General features: G+C 37.3%; 1 long non-coding RNA gene across 2 annotated transcripts in view; it reads right to left on the bottom strand.

Moving 5' to 3' along the window:
• Positions 1–7822, bottom strand: part of LOC150067281 (uncharacterized) — a 95098-nt gene extending 87276 nt beyond the window's left edge. For both annotated transcript variants that reach the window (XR_016534603.1, XR_016534604.1), the window contains exons 1-2: positions 7623–7822; positions 7396–7528 (exon numbers count right to left, since the gene is read on the bottom strand). This is a non-coding gene — a long non-coding RNA (uncharacterized LOC150067281). The remainder of the gene's footprint in view (positions 1–7395; positions 7529–7622) is intronic.
• Positions 7823–13382: the final 5560 nt, after the last annotated feature.

Here is a 13382-nt window from a genome sequence, read left to right as displayed (position 1 = left end):
TTATAGCAAAGGTCCTGATGCTCTAGAAATACACTCTAATGCCCAATGGTTCACTTTATTCATTCTTCAAATCTGGTGAAAAATGCTAGGGATTAGGCAGAAAGCCAGCCCGGTAAGCTAGATCTGGCAGACAGTCCAAGTCAGAAACAGATTTCAGTGCTTTGCTACCTTGTCTTTCTCTTGAGAAACTGTGTCAACTTTTCTTTCTAATAACCTCGCTAACTCAGCCCCCGACTGTTCCAAGAGCCCTATCACACCTAATAACCAGCTATCTCACTTGTCTTTGCTTCAGACATCATTAAGTCATTTGTAGAAATAGCATTTCCAGATATGGTTTTCCTTCAAAATAAGCAGATAAGTAGTTTTCACATTTCATAGGTGGTAAATAAGGATCTATCCACTAATTATACTGTGTAGGATATTGGAGAAAAGGGCATAATGAGAGAAAATAACCTCGGTTGTCTCTTTCTCCCTCACACAATTCCAAATAAGCATCTTAGTGCTTTTAGAATGCTCTGTCACTAGTCGCATTTGGGAAGAATTCTCACAATTAGGTCTAAAAATGCTTTATTAAAGTCCTGTCCTGAAAGCAGCCTCATATGTGAGGTTTTGCAACAATACCTAGAGATTGCATAGAATAAATGTGTTCTCAATTATCCCTGACCATGAGAATAAATTATATGTATGTTTAAGGGTTATATCACAAGAGAAAGGTGGATATTTGCAGGCCAATTAGGACTAATTTATATACCATTTATGAATTCTGATGTTAAGTAGAAAATGCTGTATGGACTCATGGTTTAACAACCTCACTTTTGGATTAGATGGTGTCTGAGTAATCAGAAGAAATAACCATGAAAAAAATAACCATTGTATCAATAATTCTAAAACTTACAAATGATTCTACTTCATATACTAAAAGTATTTCTAGAAAAGGGAATTTCCTGGAGCTGAGTATTTTCTGAGTATTTCCTTTGCCTTGATGTTGATGAAGAAATCTCAAAGTAGCAATTAGTAAATCCAGTTATGTGCTTCCTTCCCAGAGAAGGTACAACACTATAACACAAGCTGGCTGGCCCAGAGAGGAAATGAACCACAGGCACAATAGGAGGGTGCACCCAGCAGGGACACGAGGGAACTCCCCACACAGGTTTGAGGTACGGTTTTCCAGCTTTTGCCTCTGTTCCTATATGGCTGAAATGATGACTGTGATCAGGAAGGTGAAGAAGGAATAAAAAAACAGCACTAGCCACTTAAGCATGTTTAAAGAAGGTTTTACATTTAAAATGTTTACCTGTGTTTGAATGTCAGTGTTCAGTTTAATCCCTTAAATGGGTATATGGATTATTTTTTGAATGCAAGTACTCAGTTTATCCCCTTAATTGAGTATAGGGGTTATTTTTAAAAGAGAAAGAAAATATTTGTCTACCACAAGGAACAACGTGCCACTAGTTTTCCTTGTGTAATTCCTGTTGGTAAAAATGATATTTATACAAATTTCAGGTGGTTTAGAATTATTCATTTCGCTTCACTCACAAGTAGAATCATAAGCCCATGGAAACAAGGTGAGTCTAAATTTAAATGCTATGTCTGTATTATTCCTTTAATAGCTCAATCAAAAATGTATATTTGTTAGCCCGGAAGTTTGGCCTAGTAGTGGAGTGCTTGCTAGCATGCACAAAGACCTGGGTTTGACCACATACATAGAAAAATAAGCCAGAGTGGTGCTGTGGCTCAAATGGTAGAGCTCTAGCCTTGAGAAAGCCCAAGGACAGTGCTCAGGCCCTGAGTTCAAGCCCCAGGACTGGCAAAAAAAAAATATGTATATCTGACTAAGGCACTTAGCTAAATATTTTGTGCATAATATTTGAGGTTGCTATGAAGGAGTTACAATCTCATCTGTGTCATAAAATGTCTTACAGAGCTGCTAGGAAGTCCTTTAAATCATATCTTAACCAAATAATGTCACCTGCCTCTTCTACTAGCTTGAAGACCATCTTCTTTGAATATGGAAATTTTTCAGTTCCCTTTTTGTACAAGTAGCTAAGCAATAAAAGGGATTTGAAATTTTCATCCACTTTACAATTTCCAGATATCTATTTTTAACAACATATCTCCTTGAGTATATAATTTTTAAACTAAGCATACAAGGAAGACATTTATAAAAATGACCAGTATAGTTTTTTTAATTCTTCACAATAGCAGAGAAGTTGAACTATAAATGCCTCTCCTTATATTATTAGTAAATTATGAAACAGAGCCAACATCTTTTCCTATTACTAAGGGTATTTAAAGAGATAAAACACATCTAAAGAGAATTAAACTAGTTCTAGACAATTAGAACTTGAGGCTGAAATAAATGAAAAATAATAAAAGAATTAATTACTTAAAATCCCATTTTCAATGAAAATGGCAGAAATTTGTTCGTATGAGCATAAATGTGCTACTTTTACTCTAAATTAGGCATTAATTCCTTCAGAGCTCTCTTGCATATTGTTTTAAAATTAATGAATAGTATCATTTTTAAAAGCAGTTATAGTATGTTTTATTCACTATAGGGCTTTGAAAATTGTATTTAAAACAACAAATAGATTTCATAGTTACTATATATTTCATTGAATGCTGTAAAGGAAAAGTTTTTCAATAAAACAAATTTTATTTTGACATATAGACAAAAATGCAAATTTTTCTTACTTATAATGACATGCATTTGTAATATAATATAAAGTAAGTTTCTTTTCTTTTTCTCTTTGCCAGTCCTAGGGCTTGAACTCAAGGCCTGGACATTGTCCTTGAGCATTGTAAAGGCTAGTGCTCTACTACTTAAGCCACAGCCCCACGTCTGGCTTATTTTGTGTATAAGGTACCTAGGAATTGAACACAGGACTTGGTGCATGCTAAACAAGCACTCTACCACCAGGCTACTTTCCTGGCTCAAATAAGTTATTTTCTTATTGCTAAAAGCTGCATGTAGAGTAACCGTGTCTAAGCACTGATGTGATAGTCAGCAAAAGTGTACCATTGCAAGAACTCATTACCATTTCCTTTGATTTGGAAAAGATTAAGTTTCTTTTCAAGAAAATGCATACATGGGTCGGAGTTTGGCCTAGTGGTAGAGTGCTTGCCTAGCATGCACGAAGACCCTGGTTCGATTCCTTGGTACCACATACTTAGGAAAAGCCAGAAGTGGTGCTGAGGCTCAAGTGGTAGAGTTCTAGCCTTGAGAAAAATCCAAGAACAGTCCTTTGGCCCTGAGTTTAAGCCCAGGACTGGTAAAAAAAAAATGCACACATTTAATAAGAAATTGTAGTCAAATATTATAAAAAATTTCTCATTTCCAAAAGAACGAAATGCAAAGTTGTCAATCCATGTCCCTCTCCCCCTCAAAACAATGATAAACAGTGATAGAAAAGATTTAGAACAAGTACAACTCAATGCAAAGTTGAAAGACATAACTTAGAGATATACATAAAAAGAAAAACTGAAACTATCAACTAGCATGTCCAAATCATGTCAACAAAAGATCTCAACTGTGTTAGATGCATCCAGAGATGTATTTTCTTATTCTTAAGATATTTTTCAAATATCATTTATTTAAAGATCTCCTATTCCTCAAACCACAGACAGTGCCTACTTAACAGCAGCAATTATCTAGACCTATACTGTCTAGACTATATTGTCTATCTATATAGACTATAATTGCAAGAAATATAATTGGCCTTTAACTCATGAAAAGCAACTTTAAATATTCCTATCTTTAGTGCTTGTATGAATGCGCCTTTGTTTCAGAACATGAAAACCTACTGTAAAGTTTTTTATCCCTTTTTAAAAAGTTACATAATCTTAAAATAAATATAAGTGCAAATATATCTATCTACCTTCATATTGAAATCAAAAAGATTTCAAATTGAAATAACTTACATATTTTAGAGTGTTAACCAATTTTAATGAAAAACAATTCAACTAAAAACTTACCTACAGATTACACTTATTACAAAGCAACTATTTTAAAACTTTAAAAACATCAGAGCTGGATCACATAGTCAATAACTATTATCTCACAGCAAAGTGCTTGAATCCTTTGTTAATATAGCATGCTATCAGGAATAGTCATCTGAATCTAAAATGCTACTGCATTACAAAATATAGTTTATAAATTTACACTCCAACTTTCTGGCAATAACCTCAGAAATGCTATATGTAAGATACATGTGTATCTATATCTATATCTATATATGAATCTATCATGTTAAGGCCAAAGATCCAACTTTTATCTACATTTTCTATGTTAAACCAAGGATTTCCATTATATAATAAAGTTGCTTTATTTTTTTCTGTCCCCTAAAATTCACTTCATCATTATCATTAGGAAATTAAATATTTAGTTCCTACTTGGAATTCATGGTAACCTTTCCTGGCTATGAAAAATGCAAGACCTGTATGTGCTGCAAGCTTACAATTGTGTCAAGTGTGAATTTTTAAAATCTGACAGTTCTAAACACTTGTTTTATAAATTTACTCTAAATCGATTTACTATATTGATATAAAAAAAGATGAATTGATTTCCTTTCCATGTGTTATTAGGCTAATGGGTGGTTCAAATTAACTTTTAGATTTCTAACCCACTCTACTCTATATTTTATTTATCAACCTCATAACTCATTTTGCTAATATAATTAATATTAGCTATCATTTTCTAGTTTTATGTTTAGTTAACCTCAAATCTATAAACAAATTTTAGGACATAAATATTATCTTTTTTATTTTCATATTTATTGGTTAGAAATAACTAATAATTTGAAATTCCTCTAATTTAAAAATGAGGTTATTGTTTAGTATTTTGTGAAATTAGTATTTTAGTATTTCCCTTATCTAGTCACAGTCATCAGCTCTGATAAATTGCCTGAAAATATAATCATCCTATTTACTCTGAGACATTTATATAACTTACTAAAACATCATTTTAAGAGTAGAGGAGTGTATGAAATTGTTATTTAAATTATTTTGAAAAAATGCTTATTACCTATAATTTGAAGTCTCTCTTCAATCCACTCATTGTATTTTGGAATTAGCTCTAAATTTTAGTATACACAGCCATCATTTTTCAGATGTATGTGAACAAACTCGTCATAAGCATCTTTTGACCTGTTATTGCTATAATAATATTCTAAATGGTTATAAAAATAAATGTGACAACCCAGATCCTAACTTTCATATGTTCCTAAAATAGTAATAGAAATAAGAAAACAAATTTAATTTGTTCACATAGCAAGCTGTTGGTTTCTGGGTTGTTTTTTTTCATTTTTTGTATCTAAACTTGTTACTCTAGCTGTCCGTACAAAAGAGGTAATTAATTGGTTGTCCTTTTGTCCTTGTAACCAAATGATGCCATTTTTAAAACTTAAGAGTTAGCTTTCAGTAGAGAGTAAAATTTTAAAAGTATTTAAAAATGAGTTCTAAAAGAGGTAAGTGTGTGTGTGTGTGTGTGTGTGTGTGTGTGTGTGTGTGTGTGTACACTGAAGTATTCTGCTTAGATAGGAGAGATAATTGCCTCCAATGGAAAATGGTTTGAAGAAAACAACATTCAATATTAATATCATTAAACAAGATGAGCATTGCTGGTGATGTCTGAAACCTGCTCTCCCAGTTTGTGTACAAATTTACATATTCAAGATACTTTAATATGTACAAAAGTACTTTATGGATTGTACAGAGTAATGTGGAAGATGAAGGAGTGTCAAGAAAGATTTCCTTTTCTTAGCTCATGTGGACAAGTGGAAGAAACATAAATCTTGGTATTTCTCTTGAGAAATCAAAGGAAACGGTTTATCTGGGTAGTAACATCTGCTAGCTCCTCTGTATTTGTGTAGGATCCACTTAGAACATTTTCCTGTTACATCTAAGGAGGCATTTCTCTTTACCTTCTCCCATCTGACAGTAATCACTTAGCTGTGGCTGATAAATAATAGGAAAAGAAAGCTTCTATCAGAGATGATGAAATTAGAGGTTGCTGAAGCAGGGATCAAGGCTCTGTCCAGCATGAATGATTTACTTGACCTATAATACAGGGTGCCAGGGTGCTTATTCCAGTTCCTTTCTCTGAAAGAAACCATGTTCTAAGATTTAGAATTTGACGCTATCTTCTTACCATCACTTTCTAAACTTTGGGTACAAGAAGATGCTTGGGCAATGAAACCTTCAGTGCACATTTTTAAAAGGACTGTTGAGATTGCAAAAGCACCAGTTTAAATATTCTTAGGTCAAATAGAAAATAAGGCAAACCACAAACTTAACAATGAAATGCAAATAGATGGTAGAAAAGCAATCTAAACTCAAAAAAAAAAATTTCACACGAAAGTGGCTTTACCACATAAGTGAAGGTTGTTTTATTTCACCAAGGCTTGCTATTTCTAAAGCAAATGTCATCATGTACACAAAGCTAAGGAGATTCACTTTCTCAGAGTAGAATTCTCAACCTGCCGACAATACTGGTGTCACTTACAAATGTTTTGAAACTTTACATTTTCCTTTTTGTTCCTCCACATGAAGACGTTATGAAAGCACACCAGGGATGTAACAATCTATTTTTATTTTTCCTAAACTCACGAATCCTTCCAGAGTTCAGACAGTCACCCTGATGTGGAATTAGCAGCCCCACAGGACAGATGGAAACAGAAAAGTCAGCTGGGTTGGCACTTAAAAGCAACAGCAATTAAGCAGTGGAAAGTGGGTTGGATGGTCGGTTTATTTTTGTTCCACTTAAGGGATCAAGTGAGGGACTTAGACTCTTGCAAGGAAGAGAGAAAGTCAAACTTGGTGCTTCCTTTCTCTGACAGCAGGAGCTGGGTGGCTGATCTACTCTTCCATTGCATTTCATTCCTTATTCTGCTTCAATGCTTCCTGTATGCTAATTTCCACCAGGGTTGTTGTGTGTTCTGACACCCCCCTGACACCAACGTCCAACAGAAGCAAATCTTTTTTCATCCTCATTACAGCTGTTCCCTATCCTCCTTAGAAGGAGAAAAAGGGAAAAGACCCTCTGACCCACTCCATGATTATTTTTTTGAGGGGAGTGGGGTAGGGGGAAGGAAAGAGAGAGAAAGGGAGGGGAGGGTGAATGGAGAGAGGGGGGAAAGGGAGAGAATGGGGGGGGGTGGATAGAGAACAGAAGAGGAAGCAAGAAGATGTGAAGGGGAGGGATGGAGAGGGGGGATTGCCCGGCTTCAACTCCAGGCTCTGCTGCACTGTTCAAAGTGCTTTTTTCTTTTCTTTTTTTGCCGAGGTCCATGTGCTTTCCACCCTCACAATAGGCCACCGAGAATCCCTCCCCAGGTCTCCCCTTTCCCCAAGCGCAAAGGCGCCTCGGAGGTGGCCGGGCGGCCCGCGCTGCCTTACCTGATGGAAGGCTCAGGAGGCGGTGCAGGGGGTCTGGGTCCCCGCTGCTGCTCTTCTCCGCGTGGACCGTGGACCCGGTGCCTCCAGGCTCACGCGGGCTCTCCTGCCTTGCCTTGGCTCTCAGAGGAGCAGCCTGCAACACAAAAGGGGTGTGTGGGTGTGAGTGCCGGGGAGGCTTTCTAGGGCCACCAGATGGTCCCAACTGGCTGTCCCCACCCTATACACACCCAGGCAGCCCCTCTGCTGAGCAAACCACCCCAGGGGGCGGAAGGGGAGTGGGGGGAGCTTGCCCCGGGGTGCAGTCTCAAGTTGCTGCTGCTAACTGCTGCCTCTGCTTCTGCTGCAGGAGGAGGAGGAGGAGGTGGAGAAGGAGAAGGAGGAGGAGGTGGAAAGACACTGGGGGGCAGGACTCGCTCTAGAGCATCCCTACACTGCAGCTTCTCCAGGAATCCCTCCAGTGAGGAGGCGGCCGCCCATCACCTCCCAGCCCCGGCAGCCTGATTGGTTCCTCCCGGGGTACGCTGTATCAAGGAACCAATCCGAGGGCACTAATAATAGGTGGATCCGCTCAGCCAGCATCGCCCATCCCAGTTGTGGTAGTGTCTCTCTCCATCCCCACGGCAGCAGCGGACGGGGACCTGGGCAGCAGTGTGGGGTCGGGATGGGTGGGGGAGGCGCAGGAACTACAAGGGGAACAGATCCCAAGGAGACACAGTCAAGGGCACAGTACAAACCCACTGTGGGCAGGTTCTGGGGTACCCACGACCTGTTCAGTAAACCATAGGCACCGGATAAGGAGGGAGAATAACACAAAGCTCTCTTCTTCGCTTTTTTTTTTTTCCACTTTCAAGCAAAACCTGTCCTGTATTCTGAGCATGCCCAGATTGCCCCCAATACCCTAGGAGTTTTGATGTATGTGGGGGTTCCCAGCTGAAAAGGTCTCGGAAAAGGCAAGGAAAGAGACAGAGAGACAGGCGAGAGAGAGGCAGAAGTTTGTCTTTGGCCATTTGATCCAGTGGAGTTGAGAAAACAGGGCTGGGTGAGGTCTTGAAAGGATTCTGTCCAAGTGATCCTCTGGGATCCCCCAATAAATATCTGATCTCCGAACTGGAAGCCTGGTTAGGATAATCGAGTCCCGCTCCATGCTGGAGACTCCTCGGGAAGGGTGCGGTGGACCAGGGATGCTGGGAGAGCCGGGTCCCAGCGGTGGGGCGGAAAGCACGGCTCCACCCAGAAGCCAAGACTGCTTCCAGGCAGGCAAGAGGGCGCTGGGAGTTTCCACTGCAGCCACCAATAACTTTGTCGACTTGGGTCAAGTGTAACATCATTAGGGAATGCTTCCCCCCACTCCCCATCTTGTGTATGAAGTAGCCCCCTTCCTCTATCTCTCTCTGAGCTTTGCCAGCCCAGCCAGGATTCAAATGCTTGGGCTTCCTCCCTCCTCCCTCACTTGCCAGCTGAACCTTTCTGCTGGGAAGTAAGAAGCTTTTCCCTTGTGAGAGCGCTGGTGACCTGATTGTCTCTAAGCGCTGGAGCAATTTATAGCTCAGTAAGACAGAGAGATACCAAGCCAGGAGGATCAGGGGTGGGAGCAGGGCAGGAGAGGAGCCCCTGAGCCAGTAGCAGAGGCCAGATTGGAGAAGAGCAAGCTCAAGATCTGATCCACAGGTGAGAGGCTTTCAACATGTTCAGAAGCATCTCTCTTTTCTCACTCACTTGACCTTGTGTAATGGTCTTTGATACTTTTGTTTGGGCTTAGAAATTCTGGCAGTTGGTGTAAAGTTGATCAATAGCTACAAGTGAGAGTTCTCTTAATTTGACTCTATTTTACTGAGAAGGTTATCTTGGTATCTCAGGTAAGAAAATAAATGGGTACCCCCCAATTCCCTGAACTCATCCTCTTTGAACTGGAGTTTTATTAACGCTGGTGTGCAAAAGGTAACTGCAGAAGAATTCAATTAACAGTAACACATTTCTTCGAGGTTCTTAATTAAACATTCCTATTTATGGAATGTTTAAGATTAAGAAACTTATTCTAAATATAGGAGAATGGAAGACAACCTCAATATGTAAATTTCTCCTGCTGCAAGACAAATATCTGTGGGTGGTTCCCCACATATCTGTGTGAGGGCTATATCGACATTATTGAAAATTTAGCATGAATTCACCATTATTGAGTGTTTAGAGGTAGAGTTAGGGAAGAAATATATCCTTAAAATTATAACTTCACATTAGTGCCCATTCCCCACCACCAAATATTCTCCAAATCTTATATTAAAATAGCAACATAGTTAAGAAAGCAGTTAAAAGCTTCTCCATCAAGCAAGAAGAGGAGGAAGAAGGAAGAGGCAAAAGGAACTTACCAACTTAATTCTATTTCACAATAGTATCTTTAAAAAAGAGGATTATAACAATACTCACTTAAGAGAAAATTTTATTCTAAAAATATACTTTATTTCTTTCCTCCAAGCTGATCATTAAAATTTATAGCTTATCTTGCTTACCAATAACAACATACAGAGGAGACAAGTCTACTGATTTTAGAACTAATTATTGAATAGAAAAGGATTATAGGCTTTTAATACTCTTTAATTCCCCAATTCTGTCACCAACATTTTAAGCAATTCCTTTTTACTCAACAATTCCTCTTAGTGACCAGAATCCTACACATCTTGTCAGATTTTTTTTCAATCTCTGTCATTCTTCAAAGTCTGAGGTGGTTAAAAATAAGCAAAGATGTATAGATATTATATTGTGCTTAATTAATAGCTTTATTAATAGTTCCTAAATACTAAGATTCTATGCATTGGCTATGGATATACACTGATTTTTTTTGAGGATTGCACTTTTAACCTATCTATACTTTTTCTTATTTTTACATTTATTTCTAGTTTAAAATTCTTCTTTAAGTAATTGTACAGAGGAACTCAATTCAACATATCAGTTCAGAACTGAAATGTTTATTCTCTCCCCACTTCTCACTTTCTCCTTAATTTCTAGAAATCCAATGAAGGCCTCATTCTTGGTCCTATTGGGTTGGTATAATATCACAGACTCTGTCACAGAAACAGACAATATTATCACCATTTTTTAAAAAAACAATAATAAACTCTTCATTAAGAGAAAGATCAGGTCAATGTCCTTGTTTCTATCCTTTTACTCTTATTAGCCTATTTCTCAAGAAGTATCTTTTGCAATTCATCCTAGTTATACAGTATCCACACCATAACCCTATTTCCAGAATTATTCTATTTTTTTAAATAATTTTCTTCCTCTTTGCTTCAAAGATCCTATTTTGTTCGTTTATTTCTTTCCTTTTTTGCTGTGATGTTTCCTCTCACTCGTTTTCATTGAATTTTTCTATTTACTGTTTTAATGCCTCCTTTGCCATCTATTTTAGGCTACAAATTCAGAATAGAAACTAAATTGGATTGGGACATGGAGGGGGAAAGTGTTTATCTTATGGTAAGAATGGGAATTTGAGATTTTAGAAAATAGGAATTCATTAAGTCCAAACTTCACTAAGTTTTTCTGTGGACTATGGAGTACTTGTAAAGCAGAGGAATTAAGAAAAGTCTGCATGTTACTGAAAAATGATTGTATGTGTTAGGTGATCAAAAGCACTAAATAGCCGTGTGAGGTGACTCATGCCTGTAATCCTAACTACTGAGGAGGCTGAGATCTGAGGGTCAAGGTTCAAGACCTTGAGATTTCATCTCCAATTAACCACTAGAAAAAGGGAAGTGAGTCTGTAGCTCCAGGGGTAGGGTGGTAGCCTTTACCTGAAGAGTTCAAGGGCCCATAGTACAAGCCCCATAACCCACAAAAAAAGAAAGAAAGAAAGAAAGAAAGAAAGAAAGAAAGAAAGAAAGAAAGAAAGAAAGAAAGAAAGAAAGAAAGAAATAGCTAAACATATGCTGGTCAGATGCCAGTGTAATTCTAGTTACTCAGGAGGCTGAGAACTAAGGATTATGGTTCAAAGCTGGCCTGGGCAGGAAAGTCCATAAAACTTTTATCTCCAGTTACTTAACAAAAAGTCACAAGTGGAGCTGTGGCTCAAGTGGTAGAGTGTTGGCCTTGTACATAAAAGCTTAGGGAAAGCAGTGAGGCCAATTTCAAGCCTATGTACAAGTACAAAAAAAAAACCCAAAAAACAAAAAAATTCAAACAACTAAAAATGACCAAACAGTTCATGTAATTTAGATGCACATATCATTAGACATTGTATCTTTAAGAGCCATATGATTTATCTGGTGAAAGTAACAAGTAAATATCATTATCCAGAGTTATAAAACAAAAAGTATACATATTTTATTTTAAATTTGGTCTATTCTTGGTATAAATTCAGACATTATTATTGTTTTACCTTCACATTTATTTATTTTCTGCTAATACCTGTTAAGTTACAGCCTTTTTTGTTAAGCTTCCATTTTCCTTTCCAAGTCAAAGGCTTGACTACATGTTTGTTTGTTTGTTTGTTTTCTGGTGTGTGAATTTAGATAATATTTCAACTTCTCTGCTAATAGGCTAGGTGACCTTGCAAAGTGTCAGAAAAGAAAGAAACCTCTAAACTTCACTTTTCTGATTCTTAACATGTACCAAAATATACAACACAAATCCTTTTGGGGTTTATGTGAGGATTAAGAAAAACAATGATCATAAAGTGCTGAGTCAAAGCACACAGAAAAAGACTAAGTATCACTAACTTGTTCTATTATTTCATTGTCATTAGTGCAATTACTGCCATCCTCTCTTCCCATCCCTTCCTCCCTTCCTTCCTCCCTTTCTTTCTCCCTTTCTTTCTTTCTTTCTTTCTTTTCTTCCCTTCTTTGAATTGGATGTTACTATCATTTCATCCATTGAGTCAACAGTGAAACTTGGACTTTTATGAGCAATAAAATTGTAGTATTATAAATACCTGCTTCTACATGAAATAGCAAGGATCATGTGTCTTCCACGTGTTCTTAGATTGTGACTTTTTAGGACACGAATAACAATTTTATTTTATTAATTAATTAATTAATTAATTAATTAATTTATTGCCAGTCCTGGGCTTGAGCTCAGGGCCTGAGCACTGTCCTTGGACTTTCTCAAGGCTAGAGTTCTACCACTTGAGCCTCAGCACCACTTCCAGCTTTTTTTTTTTCTATGTATGTGGTACTGAGGAATTGAACCCAGGTCTTTGTCCATGCTAGGCAAGCACTCTACTACTAGGCCAAACTCCCGGCCACGAATAACAACTTTTATACAAGATACACCAAAATATTTTTCCCTTAAAATGATTTGTGTTACTCTTTTACATTTAGAAACTTCCACTTCTTCTGGTAAAATGTGGTGAACAGTATGTTTTCCCTAGATAATGCTGCTAAAGACAATGATAGCCATCCATTTTTATTTCTCTTTTACTTATCTCTCTGACAATCATTTAGCTTGGCATTACTGCTAATGATTTTATAGACAAGTAAGGACAAAACATTATGGCTCCCTATATCAGAACTAGATAAGAAGAAATTAACTGCACAGATTTTTAGACTGAACACCCAGGGTGTTTAATAAAGGAGATCTAGAGTTGGGAAAAGAAAATGAATACAGATGGGAGTTAGTTCTCAGCAGTAGATAGTTAGAGCTCCATAACAGAAGCACAATATTTCACAATTTCCAAAGGAAAAAAAATAAAGAACTAGGAGTATTCAATGTGGCTTTACAAAAGACTTTTCTTAAAGGTATTGCTAAGAAAATATTGGAAAGGAAAAGGAAGACAGTGATTCAAAAAGTAATATACTGTGTCAGGCAGTTGAGGTTGGCAAGAAAATATTATTTAGGTGAATGTATCTCAAGGGCAAAATAAAAGTAATTCTAGCTAATGTTAGCCAAAGGTCTTAGAGAAGAGGCAAGGTATGTATTTTTTACATACTGGATCATACAAGGAATATCCTACAGTGAAAACCAGTTTGCAAAACCAGTTTACAAGGGTATCATTTAATCTT

Source organism: Megascapheus bottae, chromosome 2, assembly GCF_031878675.1.
Source record: "Megascapheus bottae isolate mThoBot1 chromosome 2, mThoBot2.hap1, whole genome shotgun sequence".
Taxonomy (NCBI): domain Eukaryota; kingdom Metazoa; phylum Chordata; class Mammalia; order Rodentia; family Geomyidae; genus Megascapheus; species Megascapheus bottae.
The sequence above is the reverse complement of the archived record's forward strand: the minus strand, read 5'-3'. Positions and strand labels throughout refer to the sequence as shown.